The sequence below is a fragment of the Mesoplodon mirus genome, assembly GCF_964341445.2.
Source record: "Mesoplodon mirus genome assembly, chromosome: 8".
Classification (NCBI taxonomy): domain Eukaryota; kingdom Metazoa; phylum Chordata; class Mammalia; order Artiodactyla; family Ziphiidae; genus Mesoplodon; species Mesoplodon mirus.
Genome location: NC_138984.1, coordinates 66,572,136 through 66,593,895, shown reverse-complemented (window position 1 = coordinate 66,593,895; position 21,760 = coordinate 66,572,136). Strand labels below are relative to the sequence as shown.

The 21,760-nt window shown below is 38.0% G+C and overlaps 1 long non-coding RNA gene across 1 annotated transcript in view; it reads right to left on the bottom strand.

Moving 5' to 3' along the window:
- The window catches only part of LOC309809650, a 222,977-nt gene extending 202,095 nt beyond the window's left edge, over window positions 1-20,882 (bottom strand). Inside the window, exon 1 of the long non-coding RNA XR_014294886.1 lies at window positions 20,787-20,882. This is a non-coding gene — a long non-coding RNA (uncharacterized lncRNA). The remainder of the gene's footprint in view (window positions 1-20,786) is intronic.
- Between the last annotated feature and the right edge of the window lie 878 nt (window positions 20,883-21,760).

Below are 21,760 nucleotides of genomic sequence, written 5' to 3'. Positions count from 1 at the left end.
ACCAGGGCACGAACCCATGTCCCCTGCATCGGCAGGCGGACTCTCAACCACTGCGCCACCACCGATGAGTATATTTTTATAAGTCATCAAGAGTTATTAAAGGCATGGCTGATGATATGGCTTATTACTTTGGGTTTACACTCTTTAAAACATAAATCAACTCATGCCACTCACCTGCTCCAAACACTGTAATGGCATCCAACCAAATTCACAATAAAACACAAATCTTTATAAGGTGTAGCCCATGCCTGCCTTTCCAGCCTTATCCTCCATCATTCATCCCACCCCCATCCCCAGTTCTCTACCCTCCAGTCACACTGGCCATCACTCCACTCCTTCAGCACACTTGCCTTGTTTGCCACCCCAGAGTAACAGCTCTACTCCAGCCCTACAGCTACTCCCTGCTGAGAAGACATATTGACCCCCTCTTCACCTACACAGCTTTTCCTTAAAATCCAACATCAAGTGGCTGTCAATTCTTCAAGCAGGCCCTGCCTGACCTATAGTCCAAATTCAATCTCCATTATACTTTATTCTAGAAATGAGTACTCTTCCACCTCAGCTTTTATCACCAGGCATGATTACACAGTTGTTAATGTATTTCTTTAAAGTCAGATTTCCCATTGAGCTATTAGCTCCAGGTAGGACCTCCAGGTGTGATCACCCCACCCTAGTACCTGCCCAGGATCTGACACTTAGTAGAGATTCAATATATCTCTGTTCACTGGATAAATAGGAACTGAAGAACAGGGCAAGTGGAACATGTGATTTTAAATTCTGAAACAAAAAATAACACCTAGCATCTCTTGAGAACTTTATAAGAAAGTAGTTTGCCCCTTTTTTTATTTACTCCTGATAAAATTGTATATAGTAGGTTATCATTATCCATGATTTATAAAAAGATTAGAAGCTGTTAAATGACAAAAAGTAAATATGCTTTTTAAAATATACAAATAATAAAAATGTTGTTGCAATTCTCAAAACCAAGTCTTCAGCTCTAAATCCAGACCCTACTCTACTGCCTCCTTCAAGAAGCTTGTTGAAAATGGATAACCCTACCTGAATCTGGGGGCAAGAGAGTGCCAGATGGAGGGACAAGTTTCATATTCAGGCCCACCAGCAGAGATTATGATAGATGACCTTCCTGACTAGATTTTCAGATGACTAATCAGCTAAGCAAAAAGCCTACACATTGGAGCATTTGATAAAAAGCTCTACAATCTTTGACAAATGTTTTTAACTTACAGACAAGAGTTCATAATTTAGAAGATTTGGTCATCCCCCTGGCAGACATTAAACATCAGTAAATAAAAATTATATGTTCCACTTCTGGGTTTCAGCCCATGGAAACTGCACACACATGCAATACACACACACACTTCACATACATACATCACACACCATAGAACATATCAGAATTATTTTTCTATGAAGTATCTTCTAAAGAACTATGTATAGTACTCATCTACTAAGAAGAATGGTTACAGCAAACAAATTCCTAAAAACTATCTTAAGTAATAAAATTTCTAACTAAGATTAGAATCATGTAATGTGTGCCTCCAAAAAAGAGAAATCACTCAAGAAGTCAAAGAATAGTCAATTCTGCTAAAGTTAAGAACACAAAAAATAACAAACCATCTGTTTGCCCCCTCTATTTTTTCTCCTTTATGCCCCAATTGCTGCTGATGATTGTGATAATCTATAGCCTGAGAAAAACTCACAACTTTAGGGGCCCAGAAATATTGGACAAATATTTGTTTTAATATTCTATATTTGAACAAGAACAGCAACTATATTTATGCCAAATAATATTTAGTCTCTTCACTCTCAGAGGGCTTTATTCTGAATTTTACTTTAGATTTGAAAAAGGGCTGCTGTTCACAAATAGAAAATGGGGAATCCTTTTCAGCAAGACAAAAATTCCAATTGAAAAGTGTTATCGTTTAATTTCTGACAGAAGTAGTTGCAAGTTGGCAAGCTGTATGAAACAATTTATCATGTGATTGATTTTCCCCAAAATACCTAAGAAATATCTAAGAAATTTAACTTTTTCACCAGAAGCACCTTTTAAACACCCAAATACTGAATTTTCCATTTCCATAATTTAAATAAATTGTAGTGTGTGTGTGTGTGTGTGTGTGTGTGTGTGTGTGTGTGTGTGTGTGTATACCCATATACCCATAGTATAATAAAAGTGACTGCAACTCTAGAAGCTACAGAAAGAAATTATTTCTCTGGAGCTGAGATGTATCTCAAAAATATGTCAATTAATACCAGACATAGTCTTATCCCTTTAATATTCCACAGACAGTCTGTTTCATTCCTTATGGACTGGCATCTACTCATAAATGATATTTCCCATATGTCAGAGAGGAAAGCTCATAATGAAATGTTAATAGTTAGACTAGAGTTTCAATCATTTCTGGCTTCTTTTCTGGAAAAAGGGGGGTCAGCTCCATGCTGAGGTCATTTGTCCCTTCTTTTTTCTAAGGTTTGGTTATTTTGCTTGAACTCAGTGTCAGCTGTGAACATCAGCAAAGTCTGGGGTCACTGAATTCTTAATAATCAAGATTTTTTTTAATTTCATGGGGGTTACAATTGTACACAGGGAAAGATCAAAGGCCCTTGGGATTATTTTTCTTCTGAAAGAATTACTGTAAATTTAGATTCCTTTTTGGTCCTGGAGAGAACATTCTCTAGCAATCTCCATAGATTTCAATTTCACCCCCTTGCTGGGGCCTCCAGGGAGATCAAATAGCCTCAAATGAGACCAGTGGCTCTTCAATTAATCTTGAACTCAAGATTACAGCTGCCCCCACTGCCATCCCCAAGCCTCTCAGCCCTGGGGAGCCAGGACACATTCAGGAAGAGTCTGTGAGAAACTGCAATCTTTCTCATATGGCATAGTTACATAAGGATGCCTTTTCGTATCTGTGTGCCTCCAAAAATAAAAGGCACCAGATACTTGAACCACTAGGACATTCCCGAACTTGTGTTTCTAACTGGCCTAATATAGCCTTCCCTGTTCTGATAGTGTAATCAGTGAAATGTAGAATAATCAAAGGCTGTGGAAAAATGCACTGAATCCCTTCTCATGCTGGGGCATTCCTTGAGAAGATCTTACCTAAGGGCGTTATGGCTGGTTGTGTCCGGGGCAGAGTCAGCAACGTGAGGTTTCTGAGAGCCTGTCCTGGGGTGAGAGGCTAGTCAGCCCATTCCCAGACAGACTCTGTTCTCACCACCTCTCTGTCAGAACTTCTACTGGGCTGTTCCAGCAATTCAAGTTACTCACCTCTCGAGGTAGTTCTGTTGGAGGAGAGGCCCAAGTTGCAAAATAGGAATTTTAAAAAAATATCTTCATGGTAAAAGTACAAAAGGAATGGAATAAAAGGAGTTTCATTTAAAAACATTTATCAAGGGTTATAAAATGATAGAATTGGCTCAAACCCAAACCTGAATAAAGACATCCCTCCATTTCCACTAACCATCTCTAGGGAATAGATACTAGGATTCACTAGATACTCTGAAAATTATTATACCTGACAGATAAAGGCATGTTAATTAAATAACTAAGAAATCATTATGAGACATGACGAAGACAGACTTGAAGGGAAACAATAAACATTCTTTATGTGGCATTGTACTACCCAGAAGTACTGCAAAATTGCCTCTGGATATTTTGAAATGAAACATTAATTAGCATATATGTCTCTACCACTAAAATGATAACTTGATAAATTCAGGGACTATGGCTATCTGGCTCACCACCATATTACGAGTGTCTAGCAAAGTGGCACATAGTAGGCACTCAATAAACATTTGTTGCATAAATAAATAAATGAATCTATGGTACAAAGAAACTAGGTATGCATGATAATAAGCACTGTACAAATGTAAATATTAATATGTTTTATACTGCTTTTAGCATCAAACCTATCTTATTTCCTTATATTTATTTGAAAATTATTGCATATTGTGGCAGAGAGTTCTCTTCTTCTTCTTCTGGCTCCACCACCAGACTATATTTCCCAGCCCCCCTGTAATTAGACAGCATCACTGGACTGATTCCAGACAATGAAATGTAGGTAGAAGTGACATGCATCACCACTGGGGCAATGCAGTTGAGAGTGGATATGCTTTCTCCACATTCTCTTCCTTTCCCCACATGTGTAGCTGAATGCAGAGGACAACAAGGTCCTAGAAGATAGTGGAGCCACACAAGGGAATGAGCCTGGTTTCCTGAGTGACCACATGGAGCAGAGCCCCACGTTGAACCATACCAGACTATGAAACAAGAGAAAAATAAACTTCTATTATATATTTTATATATATTGTATAGCCATTAGCTTATATTAACTAATATTCATGGATTAGGAAGAGAAAGTTATTATTTACTGGGATGTTACATTCTCCCAAATATTATTTTTTAAAATTAATTATTTTAGTATAAAGCAGAAAGCAGAGAATATTATAAGTAATCTTGGAAAAGACGAAATCCAAGTATCTCTCTTCCTTGGCACTTGCCCCTATTTCGTCCTCATTCTACTTTTAAGGAATAAGTAAAGGGAATAAAATATTCTGGGAAATGGAAAGATGAATAATGCGACAGTCTCAAATTTTCTGACTACAGATTTATACCACAGGGTTCTCTCATTATCTTCTAAGGCAAAATAGAATTCCTTTCCTTAAAAGTTTCTTTCATACCACTGCATTCATATACATGCCTTCATATCTATAGTTATCTATGGAAAGAATTTTCTTTTCTTTCAGGGTTTGGCAAATTTTTAATCAACCCAAAGTTGCATTTGTGGCTCATGTGCCACTCTCGAATTCTAAGCACCATGCAAAATAGTTGAACTGGTTCCTTGTAATTGTCCTTATGCCAAAATTTCTCTTAAATTTTCTTAGCACTGTTCGTGAAATAATATCTCCATAGGCTAAGTGAGCTAAGAAGTAAAAATTATACAGTTATATAATTTTGGAGACAAATAAGGACTACCACTGCACAAATTATTATGTATCTTTTGTTTTCCCATCATTATAGGTTGATGATATAAGAAAGAAAATCAACATAAACCCAGGTTTTGAAAATCTTCAGGCTGAAAAAGATTCAGTTTGGCTCAGGCATAGATGCACCTGTGTTCTCTTAGCCCCTTGGCACTATTCTCCTTATAAGGTAATCACCCTTCTCCCTTTCCCTATAGGAAACCAGAACTATGGTTCAGAAGCCACAAGCATCAGTCTGAAGGCCCCATATAATAAAGTATCTCCCACATACAAGACCCCAAGGAAATTAAAATAGAGAAATAAAGTTATCACTTTTTGTTTGTTTGGTTTGGGCCTACAGCTTGATTTAATGAAATACAATCATCTAATTTCATTTTATTCTGCTCATGTGGCCAAGTATGTATTATCACAGGAGCTGTATGCTACTATTTAAAAGATATCCTTTAATATCTTAAACAAAACATTGACCAGTAATGAGCCCATTCTGTTAATGAAGTGATTATTATGGCCTAAAGCTATACTTGGGATTTAGAAAAGTCTGAAAGATAAAATAAATTTAAAGCTGAAATGTAAACAGAAATGTCAAAATAATTAAACATCAACTTAAGAAATATAACTCAAGGTGAGAATATTCTTAGATATTCTCATATTTTGCTGACAACTCAGTAGGACAAAATTCCTACCATTTTTGGGCAAAACAAAATATTACCTGATAGATTAGCAAAATAAGCATAATGTCTTCTCCCTAAATAAACCCTCCTATTTCAATCTCCATACACAGTGTGCTTTGCTACGAACCAGTGACCTTAAAAGGAAGCAATATCTGCCTAGCTTTCCATTGCTGCTTCATTTCATGGATAAATCACTCCAAGAATGGCATGAATATGTAGAGAATTCCTGGCATGCTACTTGCCATACACACTTTTAAAATTTCTGGAAGGCTGGCCCTAGAAGGCATATAAAATGCCCTGAGAGCAGTGTTCTATTTGCTGTGGCCTAGAATTCACTCAAAATTTGATCATTATTTAGACACCATGGAAATTATGGTTAGTAGAAACTGGCTATAGACATTACCGTTTCCCCTGGGAATACAAACCATCCTCACTACACTCCCTGCACACCCGCACTCATCTTAAAAACATACATAAGGATAAATTCCTCAGCCACTTACTTACATGAGGTTTTAATTCCCCCAGGTTAAGAATCCCTCAGCTAAAGAGACTACTGCATCTTAACCATTGGAGTCCTGCATTCTCATCATGGTGGGTTGGTTTTACTTGAAGTAGCAAAAAGTCAGAGGAATTCCTAGAGTATCAAAGCTACTAAAGTCGTCACATGTGTTTCATTATTTGTTTGATATTGTTTTCCCTAAAAATTTAACAGGGACCTATCGGTTCAGCCAGTGCTTATGTTGTGGTATCACATATGCACAACGAGTATGAGGGAAATTTTTTTTTTCCTTTTTGAGTCCAGTTCTGTGCTGGTGCATGAGGGGACTGCAGGAGTTAGATTTTAAGGGGCTACTCTGAGTCCCCGCCTGCTATGCCAGCACCCAGGTTGGTCCATTTCCCACAAATGAAACTATTCCATGACTTATACTGCTTACCAGATCCAATCCTGATTGAGAAAAGGAGCCTTGAGCAGCTCCAGGCCCATTCGACATTCCTGTCCAGAGCATGAAAATATCCTTGTTTTAAAATATGCCACCTAAAGAGATGTTCATGATGTGTTGTTAAGTGAACAAAGCACATCACAAAATTACTTGTAAAATATGATCCCACATTCATGAAGCAGATGTATTAGTTTGCTAGGGCTGCTGTAACCAAGTATCACAAACAGAGTAGCTTAAACAACAGAAATGTATTGTCTCATTGCTCTGGAGACTGCAAGTCCAAGAGCAGCGTATTGGCAGGGTTGGTTCCTTCTGTGAACTGTGTGAGAGAAAATCTATTCTAGGCCTCTTCCCTAGCTTCTGGTTCTTTCCTGGCAATCTTTGGTGTTCCTTGGCTTGTAGAAGCATCACCCTACTCTCTGCCTTGAACTTCATGTGGCATTCTCTCTGTATGCATGTTTCTGTGTTCAAATTTCCCCTTTTTATAAGGACACCAGCCATATTGGATTAGGGCCCTCTCTAATGACCTCATCTTAACTAATTACATCTGCAATGACTCTATTTCCAAATAAGGTCACATTCTGAGGTACTATGGGTTAGGACTTCAACATATGGATTTTGAAGGGATACAATTCAACCCATTACAGCAAATGAAAATGAAAAGTTTCTATTTATTTGTACATGTAATATAAGCATAGAGAAAGGGATGGAAAGATACATGGGATACACAAACTTAACTTTCATTAACCAGGCATGGGATTACTGGGGTTAAGGACTAGTTATTACCTATCTTATTATACATTTAATATTGTATCAACTGTTAGAATGAATAGGTATTTATTTTTTAAAAAATTTAAATTTATTTTTGGCTGTGTTGGGTCTTTGTTGCTGCACGCAGGCTTCCTCTAGTTGCAGAGAACGGGGGCTACTCTTCGTTGCGGTGTGCGAGCTTCTCATTGCGGTGGCTTCTCTTGTTGAGGAGCACAGGCTCTGGGAGTGTGTGGGCTTCAGTAGTTGTGGCACGTGGGCTTAGTTCCTCCGTGGCATGTGGGATCTTTCTGGACCAGGGCTCAAACCCGTGTCCCCTGCGTTGGCAGGCGGATTCTTAACCACTGCGCCACCAGGGAAGTCCCAGGTATTAATTTTATAATTAAAAATCTAATAAAAATTAAAATGAAAACTTCAGTAATAAAATATATTGCTGGAAAACAGAAATTTTCCCAAATTATTGCATTTCTCTTCTTCCTTTCAATCCACTTCTCTAAAGCCTTAAAGTTATCATTGTCTCTAAGAACCCAGGATGCAGAAGCCATACACTGACGAAAAGAGAGAAAATTTGGATGGTAACAAAGTCAATTGATAGAAAAGTAGGGACAAAAACTAAACATAACATATGAAAATGATGGTTGTAATAACAGATTGGGTAAGTGTGAAAATCATTGGTTTGAAGGGAGAGGAGAGAAAAAAATTACAATAAAGAAAGTATTCATGCATGAAAAGAGGAGTGGCTCTCAAGATTGCTTCATGGAAACAGAGATCTGTTGAAATGTTGGATGAGTTGGGGATAGAAAATGAATCAGAGAATAAGAACTCTAAGATAAAAAATTAAAAGGCCTGATTATAATGTATTTTCCTGAATGTGAAAGATAAGTGTGGGAGCCAGAATAATGCCCCCCCACAAAGATATCCACTCCCTAATCACTCAAAACCTGTGAATGTTACCTTTGTGACCAAGGGACCTTGTAAGTATCATTAAGAGTACACACCTTGAGATAGAGAGAATATCCTGGATTATCCGGGTGGCTCCAATATAATCTCATCAGTACTCACAAACAGAGAACTTTTCTAGGCTGAGTTGAAGACGAGACAGAAGGAAGAGAGATTCCAAGCAGGGGAAGGACTCAACCCACCACTGCTGGCTTTGAAGACATAGGAGGGGAGCCAAGAGCCAAGGAATACGGGTGGCCTCTGGAAGCTGTGAACAGCCCTCAACTGACAGCCAACAGGACAAGGGGATTTCACTCCCACAACCACAAGGGACTGAATCCTGCCAATAACTTGAATGAGGAGAAAACAGATCTACCTCTAGAATCTCCAGAAATGAACACAGGAGCCTGTCAACACAGTGATTTCAGCCTGGTGAGACCCATGTAGGACTTCTGATCTTCAGAAATGCAGGATGTTAAATTTGAGTTGTTTAAGGCCACTAAGTTTATGGTAATTTGTTATAGCAGCAACAGCAAACTAATAAGTAAGACTTACAGGATCTATGATTATAAATATTTAAATGATGCCTTTTGAGTGTCCCCTCTATTCAAAGCACTGTGCTGAGTACATTATGAACCGTGTCCAATTCAGCCCTCACCACTGGATCTCCTCTGCAGATTGTGTAATCCAACTGTCTCTTTTTAAATATCAGTGAATTAAGGTCAGGAAAACAAAAATATCTATTTAATGTCATACAGCTCTTTGAAATCACAGGATTTTGTTCTGGCACTATTGGTAAAGCAATCTCTGAGACAAATAAGTGATATTTTTCTAGCAGTGGGAATGGACTGCCCTGTCTTATTCCTGTCTCTGCTCCTGCTTTCAGGGAGTAACTGCTTGGAGTCAGTCATACTATCAGAGAATAAAGGAAAGTTATCCAGCCCTCAATGAGATGGAGTCTGCCCCTGGAAAAGCTAGAGTGCACTCTAACTGAAGGTTAATTAAAACAGAGAGGGAAATTTCAGGCCAAATTTTAAGGCAGCACTGAGATAACCCAGGTCAAATGGCACCTCCTCCTTGAAGTGGCTCCCTTTCCTCTTCCCAGAGACTCCTTCCTCTGAGTTCATGCAGCATTTTCCCTCTAGCTCTTATGGCCTTACTGCTTTCCAGCTTGTGTTAGAGTTGCTTATGCATATGCCTAATCTCTGAGTGTGGTTATGATTTACTGAATAATACCCTGTGTCAGACATTCAACCAGATGATTTACCTGCATTATCTCATTTAATCCCCGTAAATGCCTATGTGATGGGTACTATAATTATTGACAATTTTGTATACAAAGGGTCTGAAGTCAAACAGATCTCACAACTTACTGAAGGCCTCACAATTAATAAGTGGCACAGCCAGTATTCAAGACCTGCTGTTTGTCTCCCAAGCCTGTACTCTTAACTTACAACAAAGCTCTTCAAGGATGAAATGAAACCAATGTTTATTCATTGGTTTATTCACTGCATCCCCAGGGCAAAGTAAAGAATAAATATTTGCAGAATAGAAGAAAAGAGACCATGAGTGGGAAAATCTCACAAAGAAAAGTCTGACTCGTGAAGGATACCACCTCCTTAAAATCTGGCTCACCATCTCTCCCAAATACTAAATAGGAATAATGAGAGGTAAATATTCCCATACTTACATACTATTTACTGGGAACTACATTTATATGCTTATATTAATATATTCTAATTTTCATTTTTTACTACCAATGAACCAATCTAAAGGGCAAAGATGGAACATGATGTGACTTACTAAAATATCTAGGAAAAAGTGTACAGCCCAGAGTGCCTACTGGCCAGTCTCCCCTTATAATCCTGCAGCTCTGTCTGTGAAGCCCCGTAACCACTGCAGTTTGATCACAGGGAGACCAGGTTGTCATGGCCTCCAGATGTGACTAAGCATACATACATCTTGCAAAGGTAGATGCTGATCTTCAGGTAAAGGCATCATTGAATCTACAATTTTGTTCTAACTATATGCATTCAGCATCTCTACTTCCTGCTCTATTATAAATTCCATGAAAGTAGGAACAATATTGATTTGGTCCGTGGCTTCATCCCCAGTGCTTGGTCCAGGGCAAAGGCTCAATAACCATTTACTAAATGAATCCATAAATGAGTGAATTATCTCTAGACCAGTATCCAGAGGATTAATTAGCAAGACAACAGACCAGTGATTACATGTGTAGGTTTCTGATTTGATTCTAACAATGGAACATAAAATTTATCTACAATGATACTGTATCAGTTTTGATCAAAAGATAAAGAAAATCCCAGTAAAAGTCAAAAAATTTTTTATCTGCTGTCACAGTAGGCTGGGAGGCAGAGCGGTTAAGGAGCTGGTTATTTGGCTCTTCAGTGAAATTCTCAAGGTAATGGCTTCTTTCTGCTTGTGCCCTATGCCATCTTCAACATGCTGCCCGGTCCTTTGGCTAGCTCCTCTCATACTTATAGGATAGATTCAGAAGATCCAGTGTCACCTCCTCACCCAGCTTCAACCAGAGACAATAAGCAACTGAACTTTCTTTTGCATCTATTCTAAGGATCAAAAAAATCTTTCTCTCAAGCGCTATCAACTGAAGTACCCTCAGTGGCCAGAATTACATTGCATGTCTCATTCTGAAGCTAATCACCATCAAGGTGGCTGGACTTACCATGACAAAAATTAGACTTATCAAGATTCACTCCCTGAGAACTGGAAAGGGCTCAGACTCTCCTACTGGCCACAGTCATCTGGTTACTAGGCCAAATAAACTTACTGTGGCAAGGAAGAAGTAAAGGAAATGGCTGTTGAATAAATTGCTACAAGAGTTCCAGATTCAGGCAAGAAAAAGTCTAGATGGCCCTCTTTTGGCATAGGCATCTAAATGCCAAGTAGATTCCCCAAATTTTCCTTCACCATTCTAAAGGTCGGCAGCCATGTTTGTGGCAGATAGCTTCTTTTTTCTGGCATTAATTTTGTCCTCAACAGAACTAGGAATCTGTGATTCCCACTACTCTAGGCTACTCTCCTTTTAAAAAAATCAGATTCCAACATTCCTGGGGCTCCATATTTCTGTTTAAGACCCAGTCCTGGATTCTGACTCATCATATATTTTGATGGGTAAAAATAAGCCTTAACTTACCAAAACAAATCTGGGTGATCCAGGAAACCTGTTGCAATGGACTGAATGTTTACGTCACCCCATAATTCATATGCTGAAATCCTAACCCACAAAGTGATGGTATTAGGAATTAGGCAGAGCCTTAATGGATGAAATTAGTATCCTTATAAAAGAAACCCCAGAGAGATCCTTCCCCTCTCTCCCATGTGAGGTTACATTAAAAAGGCAGCTGTCTGGGGCTTCCCTGGTGGCGCAGTGGTTGGGAATCCGCCTGCCAATGCAGGGGACACGGGTTCGAGCCCTGGTCCGGGAAGATCTCACATGCCGCGGGGCAACTGGGCCCGTGAGCCACAACTACTCAGCCTGCACGTCCAGAGCCTGTGCTCCGCAACAAGAGAGGCCGCGACAGTGAGAGGCCCGCCCACTGCGATGAGGAATGGCCCCCGCTCGCTGCATCTAGAGAAGGCCCTCGCACAGAAACGAAGACCCAACACAGCCAAAAATAAATAAATAAAAATAAATTTAAAAAAGAGAAGGCAGCTGTCTAAAGAAGCAGGCTCTCACCAGACACTGAATCTGCCAAAGCCTTGATCTTGGACTTCCCAGCCACCAGCAAAGTGAGAAATACATTTCTGTTGTTTATAAGTTACCCAGCCTGTGGTATTTTGTTATAGCAGCAAGAATGGACTAATACATCTGTCTTTCTGGAAATTTACTGAATTCTAAACTACCTCCACAGAGAAGGGTTTAGGGGGAGTATATGGAGAGTCAATCCTGTGTGACCTACTTGCTACTACTGGTATAAATAACACTGTTCTTTATCCAGACCACTCCCTCTGAAAGATCATTCTTACCCTTTATTTTTGAGATCTGATATCTTCACCTTTGAGGAGATTATAAGTCCTCAGTTAACTCCAAAGTTTGAAGAACCTGAACCAAAGTTTCAAGTCTGCCCTTCTCATTTAGCAGCAGGTACACCAGTAACAGCAGCTGAAAACATGGATTGTGAATGATCCCCAAAGATACACAGTAGGACTTTCACTTCTTCAGATCTAACTGAATTTGGATTTCTAGGTGTGTTTCCTGCCTTGATGGTTCATGATGAGTTATAACACAAGAGGGAAAAAAATTTCTATACCACTCTTCAGATTACATTAGATAATCTAGAGAAAGAGTGGATTAAGAAACCTATGACAAAAATACAAAATAAGAATAATGAAAGTAGCAGGGAGAGAGCAAAAAGTGTGTGTGTGCTCAGACTCTCATAGGCTGTATTAAATGTGGCTGCAGCTTGCAGAGATGCCTGTGGGATAAGTAAATGTGCTGTCAGTCCCAATTACCTCTCTGGGCCTTGTTTTTGTTACTTCAGGCCCTCTGCTATCTGGCACTGGAGCCCTGCATCAGCCAAGCTCCTAGCCAGCCAAAGAAGACTGAGAGGCACGCCTTGCAGTTGAGCCTGGGAACTGTCACTCTGTGTCTCTTTAGACTTTTGATAGGATATGCCTTTCCAACAGGCTGTCAGTTTGATTCCTGACTTGCCAAAGTAGCTGTGTGCACAGAGGTGTTTAAAAAACCACAGAGGAGCACCTGATCTAGTCCAACAAGTGATGACAAAAAACAGCCACTGCTTTAGAAAAAAAAAAAAAGAGAGAAAGAGAAGTATAGCAACAACTAATTGGCAAAATTAATTAACTCACTTTGTGACCAACACCTGTTATGCAAAAAAAGGAAAAAAAAAAGCAGTCACCGTGCAAACTCACAAATTAACACTGTAAATGATCCATGCAGAAATGAACTTGAAATTAATTCTACTGGCTGAGTTAATGTGTTGAAAAAGCACACTGAGTTGGTAGGTTCCTTTGGTTTCCGTTACATTAAACAATATTGAGAAAAAAAAAAAAGCTACGATTGGTACAACTCATCCTGTGAACTGCAAAGCCAAGAATGTTTTGCTGCCCATGACACTTTTCCCAGGGTTAATATCCTTCTTACTTCAATTAGAGAGACATTTAAAAGATCAACTCATGGATTAGCACCTGAGCATATTATTTTTTACTGTTTTAATGTCAGGGACAGGGATCAAAGAATTTACTTCACTATAACTATAAAGTTTTTTTTTTTAAACTCTAGGAGGAAAGAGAAAAATTCCCCACAGGGTGGTGATGAATCTGTGGCTACAAATTCAACACAGTTTGATATCACCATTGCTTTATTTTGCTGCCCCACACACCAAAGGAGTTATTTCTCCAGTCTCCTCTTCCAGAATGGACATCAGGACTCCCGCTCTTCAGCCCTAACAAATTGTCCATCCTACAACATGGAGCAGTCTGAAAATGCAGAGAGAGACACATGTCCTCTCCCATAAGAAATGAACAGTAATCTGTGCGTTACGTCTCAGATGTTGGCTTCAAATTATCAGGAAAGGAAGAGTAAGGCTGGAGACTATGCAGACTCAAGAGTCTCCAGACGAAACTGTCTGACTGCCAGAATTACTGCACCCAGAAACCAACAACCTGATTTGAGATTTGTAGTCTGTTTTGGCTTCTTTTAGTGGCTACCATTACAACTATTTGTATCCTTTCTATGTGACTTTGGGCTAATTATATTTAACCTTTCTCTGACTGTTTCCTCATCTATAAAATGAGGACAAGTAATAATACCTACATCAAAGGATTGTTGTAAAGATTAAATGAGTTAATTTTCACAAGGCAGTTATAACAGAGCCAGGTAAGCACTATGAGAATATTAGCTCTTATTCTTAATCTAACAACATATAACTAGCTTAATCTTCTCTTTCTTTAATTATTATTTACTTCCTGTTGTAAATGATGAAGAAATTCCTATCATTCTATTTCCTTGCAGCCGCCCTCTTTTCCCTTTGATCTTAGTTACTACATTCTTTACACATTTAAATAAGACACTTTTATAGCACTAGGTAATATATTTACATCTATTAGTTGATTTATCAGCTTTAAACAATACATATTGACTTCAGATACAAAAGAAACTCAGAAAATATGTATGGGATAATTTCAGACTCACTGGGCCCACTGTGAGGTGGACACTCCATTTATCACCCAATGTCCATATGGTCCAACTTTGAGAAGGGTACCACAGTGGCATTCTGGGCCCTTTGGAGAACAGTATTACCTCGGAGCTGATATACAATAATCTCTTAACGATTTGTGTATCTCTATTTATTATATGCATATTTATCCTGTTAAAGATGGGAGATTTTTTGATGGAAGGCTGAGAGAGAAGATTCTCACAATTGATACTTTTTCCAGGTATCTATGGCTATGTAACAAACAACCCCTAAATTAAGAAGTTTAAAAGAACACATAATTATTATCGCTCACATTTCTATAACTGAATGGGCTCCAATGGGTAGTTCTTGCTTAGAGTCTACCATGCTTTGTAGTCAGATAGAGCTAGGGCTGGAGTCATCTAAAAGCTTGACTGGGTTGGACATCCACGATGGCTTTTCATTCACAGGCATGGCTCCGTGGTACTCCCTGGTCTTCCTCTCTCTTTCTGTTTTTTAGTTTTCATAGTATAGTGGTCTTAGGATAGTCACATTTCTCACCCCTTCACTAGCTTCCAAGAAGCCAGAAAGAAGCTGCTAGGCTAGTTAAAAGGTATACCCAGAACTGGCACAAGGACACTTCTAGCATATTCTATTGGTTAAAGCATTCACAGAGCCCACCCTGGTTCAAGGGAACCAAGAAATAAACTACATTTCTTGATGAGGGAGTGTCCCTTAGATGGGGGAGGCCACATTGCAGAGGGTATGCGGATTGGGAGATCTGCCACCCTGAGATGTTTGTAGTATGAAGCCCCTCCTTCACTCTAAGGGCTCTAGGTTTGTGAACTTCCTCAGTAATGTGAATGGACAGCAGCTATGACTCTTTTGGAAGCTTAAGTCAAGCTTCTGTTCACCATATCTAAAGAGGTTTTTTAATCCTACAAAGAGGTTCTTAGAGGATTGCCATATCTAAGAATAAAAAAAACAGACAATCCTTTGGCAAAATTAATTAAGAATAAAAGAAAAAAGACATATCAACGTTAGGAATAAAAAGGGAGGAAAAGGATGGTAAAGCTTTTTCAAATCACAAAGGGGATGCTATGAAAAATTTCCTGCCAATAAATTGGAAAACTCAGACAAAATAGCAAATTAACTAGAAAACTATATAACTTACCATGGTGAACTCAAAAATAAATAGAAAAACTTAATAACTTTATAACCATTTAACAAATAGAATCAGTAATTAAAAATCTCCACTATTATCTCCCTCAAAACCTTACCCTAACAGTTTTATAGGCAAGTTCTACCACAACTTAAAGGGACATATAATTTTAACATTACGCACACTGTTCCGAAGAAATTTTTTAAAAATAACAAAGTTCCAACTCATTTTATAAAGCTAAAAACCTTGATATCAACAATGTATAAGATAATTCATAAAAGGTAAATCATAGACAAATCTCATTTTTAATACAGATGTAAAAACCCTAAATGGAATGTTAGAAAATGATATCAACAATGTCATGACAAGTAATATATCATGACTAAATATTGTTCTAGGAACACATAGATTATTAAAATTTAGAAATTGTACTAATATAATTTCCACACTAAGAGATTAAAGGAGAAAAACCATATAATCCTCTCAAAAGGCACAGAGAAGCATTCAATAAAATCTAACCAATCTCTTAACAAGCTAAAAACAGAGGAAGCTTCCTCGATCTAAGGAGTACTTACTGCAAACCAGCAACAAACACACTCTTAATAAGGCATTCTCTTTACAATTAGGAAACAGACAACTATTATCTCTGTCACCACCCCTCCTCCACATTGAACTAGGTGCCTTGGTCTAGTAAGAGAAGAAAGAAAAGAGAGACAGAGACAGAGAGGAAGGAAGGAAGGAAGGGAGGGAGGGAGGGAGGGGAGGGGAGGGCAGGGGAGGGAGGGAGGAAGAAGGAAAGAAGAAAATATGTAAAATTGAAACAGAAGGAAAAAACTGTCACTATTCACAGAAAATATAACTGTCAGCATAGAAAAAACAGATAACTAGAATTAATAACAAAGTTTAGCAAAGCAATGAGATGGCTATAAGATCAATATATAAATTTTTCTATAATTATGTAGAATCTAAAAAGTACATTATTTATAACCTAGTAATTCAATTTCTATATAACTCCCCTAAAGAAACTCTCACAGATATGCATAAGGGATACATAAAGGATTTTCAAAGTTCTATCCGTAGGGGAATCAACTGTGACATTCATATAATAGAATACTATACAGCAGTTACAATAAATGAACTAGGGTCATATGTATCAACCTGGATAGATCTAAAAACACAGTGTTGCATAAAAAAGCAAGTTAGAAAAGAGTAGGGGTATGATCTTGAGCAAGTTAATTAACCTCTCTGTAACTCAGTTTCCTTGTTTATAAAATGAGGATGATAATAATAGCACCCACCTTCTATAGTTAGTTCGTGTACTATGCCTCAGGACAGTGCCTGAAAGACAATAAGTACTTCATAAGTGTTCACTATGATGTTGCTGCTGCTGCTAAGACATATACTTTCTAAGTGTAAAAACAATTTCATATGTTGCTTATGGATGATAATAGCAAAATTACAAAATGGAAATGTCACAATAATAGTTAAGTCTGGAAAAAGGAGGGAGGAGAAAGAAGTGGAGTATCTCTATCTATATCTATAATATATGTATTTATCAGTAAGAGATATCTGAAGTAAATATAGCAAAAAGGTAACATATTTAAATCTAGGAGGTAGATGTGTGTCTGGCTTTGTTATATCATTTTCTATATTTGTATATGTTTGAAATATTTCATTAAAAATTTCAAAGAAAAGGATTGGAACGAGATGTTTCAAGATGTTAATTGCAACACATTTGGGTTTTTGAATGTGAATGTTCTTTGTTTTCTGGAATAGATTTTTCTGAATTTTCCAAATTTTCTACAACGAGAATGTATTTTTTTTTATAATTAGACAAAAATAATATTTTAAAGCAAAGATAAAATCCTTTTAATATTGAAGTCACCAGAGGTTTGCTTCATCTAAATTAATCTTCATTTAGATTCCTCTAATCCAAACCAAATCTCTATATATTAAAAATTGCATAACTTTAATTGTAGAGCATTTGATTTATTATACCAAAATTTATATTTACAAAATATAAATAAGCATCCTTTTCTAATTCACAAATAATTTATGTATTTTTTCATCATCTTTATTGTAATAAAGTGTCATTCCCTATAAATTTCACATTCCTGATACAGTGGGGGAAAGGGTAGCAAGGATCTCTGGATATATTCCTTAGAAAACCCACAAAATGACACCATCACAGACCTTCTCTAACCTCCCCTATTTGATGTTTCATATCTAAAAGTACATCTAACCTGAAAACAGAACTGATCTTCAGAGACCTTGTAATTTACCTTTTACCATGATTACAATTTCTAATCTAACCAGCAGCAGTTCAAACTGAACTCTGATCCAAATGATCAATAGCTGTGCACGACCCATTAGATGAACGAATAATAAATCGTTTTTGGATAAGGGCTGTCCAAATGAAAAGCATATAATTACCATCTATTAACATATATTGAAGCAAATAACACAAAAATGCAAAATGTGTCACATACAGACTATCAGAATTCCAGTGACTATGATGCTAAGGTTAGATCTTATATTTTACATATGGATTTGTACCAAATTATGATTTATGTCTTTAAGTGTTTATTATTAAAGATGCTGGCCTTAAGCCACAAAATGGGTAAATCTGTGAATAAAACACATATAATTTCTGATTCCATTTTTGTGTGTGTGTGTCTCTGCTTTCTTAACATAAAATTTCCCTACTTACTTGTAGGAAGTAGCCATGGATAATTAAATCAGTTTGATAAGAAAATAATTCCAAATATCTAGCTTACTTCTCATGTTTTCCCTTGCAAACAAAAAGCCTATATAGTTATAGGAGCATAAAATTGTATAAAGAATAGAACTTATAGAAAAATGAGTCCAATCTCCTACCTTGAGTATCTGAGAGAACAGCAACAAAGTTCTCTAAACATCCCATGGTAGCTCCTTCCAAAATTTAACAATGCAGTCTTTGGAAACTTTTCTTTATGAAAACCTAAATCCCTGGTGTTCTAAGGTAAACCTAGACAAGTAACATTTTATGGCATATTTCCCATTCTCCCTTGCAGTTAGCTGAAGGTTTTGTGACTGTATCCAGGACAGTAGGATGCAAGAAAGATGATGTAATCTACTTCCAGATCTGTCCTCCAAAACATTTCATGTGAAGATGGATGTTAGCTGAACCTACTGTGGTCATCATTTCACAATATATGTAAATCAAATCATCATGCTGTATGCCTTAAACTTATATAGTGATGTATGTCAATTATTTTTCAATAACACTGGGAAAAAAATCTCAGGCATCTCCTCATTGCTGTGGTAAGGCTACATGTTCCAAATGCCATAGCTGTAAGAGGCAGGAGTATCACCCAGGGCCAAAAATAAACTTATAGTGAGCCTCTGAGGTTTCTGGGTTTGCTTAAGATTACATCATAGGCTAGCCTATTCAGGTTCAGACACTTACTGAAGGTCTTTTCAGATTCGAGCATAATGAGACAAAACTTCCAGCATTCATTCCCATTTCCAACCCCGCCCACTACCATCCCCTGGCCCTTCTTTTCATTCAACAGTGTTGTAATTCAGGATTGGCATCCTGTCCTCGTGGTCCCTATATTTTTCTTTCTCCCCCAGCCACTAGTCCTTCCTCCTTTGTTTCTTTGTTTTCTCCGAATCCTAAATTTTACCTCTGAAACCTCATTCTCTCTCTCTTGGGCCAGAAGTGGGTTGGGCAAGCTGTTCTTAGTTGCCTGTGCATCTCAAGGTATGGAGGGGATAACTCCCTCTTCCTCTTCCTCTTCCCACCAGACCCTGGTGATACGATACGATACGGAAGCCTTCTTGTGAGAAACACTATGCAACAGTCTTTAACCTGGGCAGGACCTGAAGGTCAGACAAGTTAGGTCTTCTGCTTCAACAGATTTCAGCCTTGTTGGAAAGAGGAGTATGAAGCCCCCTTTTCCGGTCTTCTTGGGGCAGGGCTAAGGCTTTACATCACTGCCTTTACTTCTCCTACAACTGCTTCACTGGTGAAGGTATTTCCAAGAAAGCCTATTCAAAATACACAGAAATCTAAATAACATCCACCTTCCAGTTCCTGTTTTAGTGCTTTAACTTCCTGAGTGATTGTTTGATGAGATTTCCCCATTGTCTTTGCATTAGGTTTCCTTTTTTTTAATCTTTTTACATAGGAACCATTTCAACAGACCTGCCATGTAGAACTAGTCTTTCAAGCAAGATAAAGATGAGCCTGACCTTTCTTACATCAATTAATCAATACTGTTTCACCACAGATTTACCTTTTAACCTTGGTGTTTCCACAGTGCAATATCAAAGCATGATTTGTGAGCTTGCTCTGTTTTATATATGGTTAAGAACAACCCTCTGTCTGTGTGCTTTGATAAAGTGTCAGAGCATAACACAGCACAAGAGGAAAAGGGGGCTTTTTTGTCTTCATCAAGAATGGCTTTGTAAATCTAAAATGGGAGCAGCAATACCAGCAAAGCCGGCTGATTAAAATTAACTACTGGCCTCTGTTGGCAGATTCATGCTGCTGGAAAGGCCATTGTCAGGGAATGCTCTCAAGGGTGGAATCATTTGATCTGAATTTCAGATAAGAATATGTGTCTGTTGCCAGTATCAATACCCCATCACTGAAGCTTATCCCCAAGAGAGAAACAAGAAGGGTTTGCTCCACTATGTCCTGAACCTACAATTGCCACTATCCTTTCTGCTTTAACCTGTTTCATAGGTGAAGAATTTATAGAGAAGGCAAAGACCGAGAAGTATCTCAGAATACGATCAAGTCCTTTCACTGAATCCACTTCATGGCAGAGAACACTACTGTTGTGTCCTCTGTGAGGTCTCTGTAGACAGAAAGGTTTCCCCACCAGACCACAATGTGCTTAAGTGCCTGTCTCATAAAAGAACTGTAGAATCTCTTTTTGCACATCATCCATCCCTTTTGTTTTACACAGAAGAAACTGAGTCCCAGAAAATGACATGTTTTAACCCAGATTCCCCAGATATTTAGTGGTAGACTCAGACCTTAGAAACCAGCAGAGTTTCTTCCCCAAATGTCAAGCTGTCACATTCGTTCTTAAAGCATTTAAATGTGTGATGATATTTGCAAACTTACCACTTCCTCAGAAGCCAATAATAAAACTTCGTGTGGAGGCTGCACTTTTCCTTGGGGCTTGCTCAGCAGTGCTCGGTTTTCACCTGGCCATCTAGACGTACCATCTTAAATCAGAAGAAAATTCATATTACAGTACTGCCATTTACCAGCTCTGTGATCTTTGGCAAGATATTTAACCTCTCTGTGTCTTACTCATCTCTTGGACAAATAAAATACCTCACAGGGCTGTCTGGAGGGTTGAAAGAATTAATACCTACTAAGCACTAAAAACAGTATCTAGCACATAATAAGCACCACATAAGTGTTAGCTCATATTATTCCTTCCATTCCTTTCTCAGATTATTCAGTGAATCTGGGGTATCACTCCACAGTTTTGTGATATTTTGTTCCTTCATAAATTCTCTGTTTTATAATTCTTGATTCCTTCATAGTGAATATACTGTAGAGTTCCTCTAGCTCATTTTGAACACAAACAGGGGGCATTTGGAAAAGGTGCCTTTTTATATACATTGGAAAAAAAAAAACACCAACATCTATCATTGCACTCACATTTTGATTCTTTTTGAGTAATTCACAGACTTAAGCTATCTCATTCCCAGGAAATGTTTGCTGACTGAAATTTCACTGTGCTTTCAACCTTTGAAGTGTGAGAAGCACCATGGAATGCCAAGATCAAGTACCCTGTGGTCAGTGCACAAAGTAAACTTTATTATGGATTTTATGATGTTCCCAATGGAGATGCAATCATTAAGTTTCCTTTTAATAACAGAGCAGTACTTTTCTCTTGAACCTGGTTTGACCAATCATTAAATGTGTCTGGTCAAGGAATGCGCATGGATAATATGAGATCCCAGGCTATAATCAAACAAAGAGTTGACTATCTTTGTTTCCTTAGATTTAGCTAAATGAAACTTCCTATTCTAAGGAAGTCTCTTTAAACGATATGTGCCTCTTAATAAATAAAGTGCTGCTGA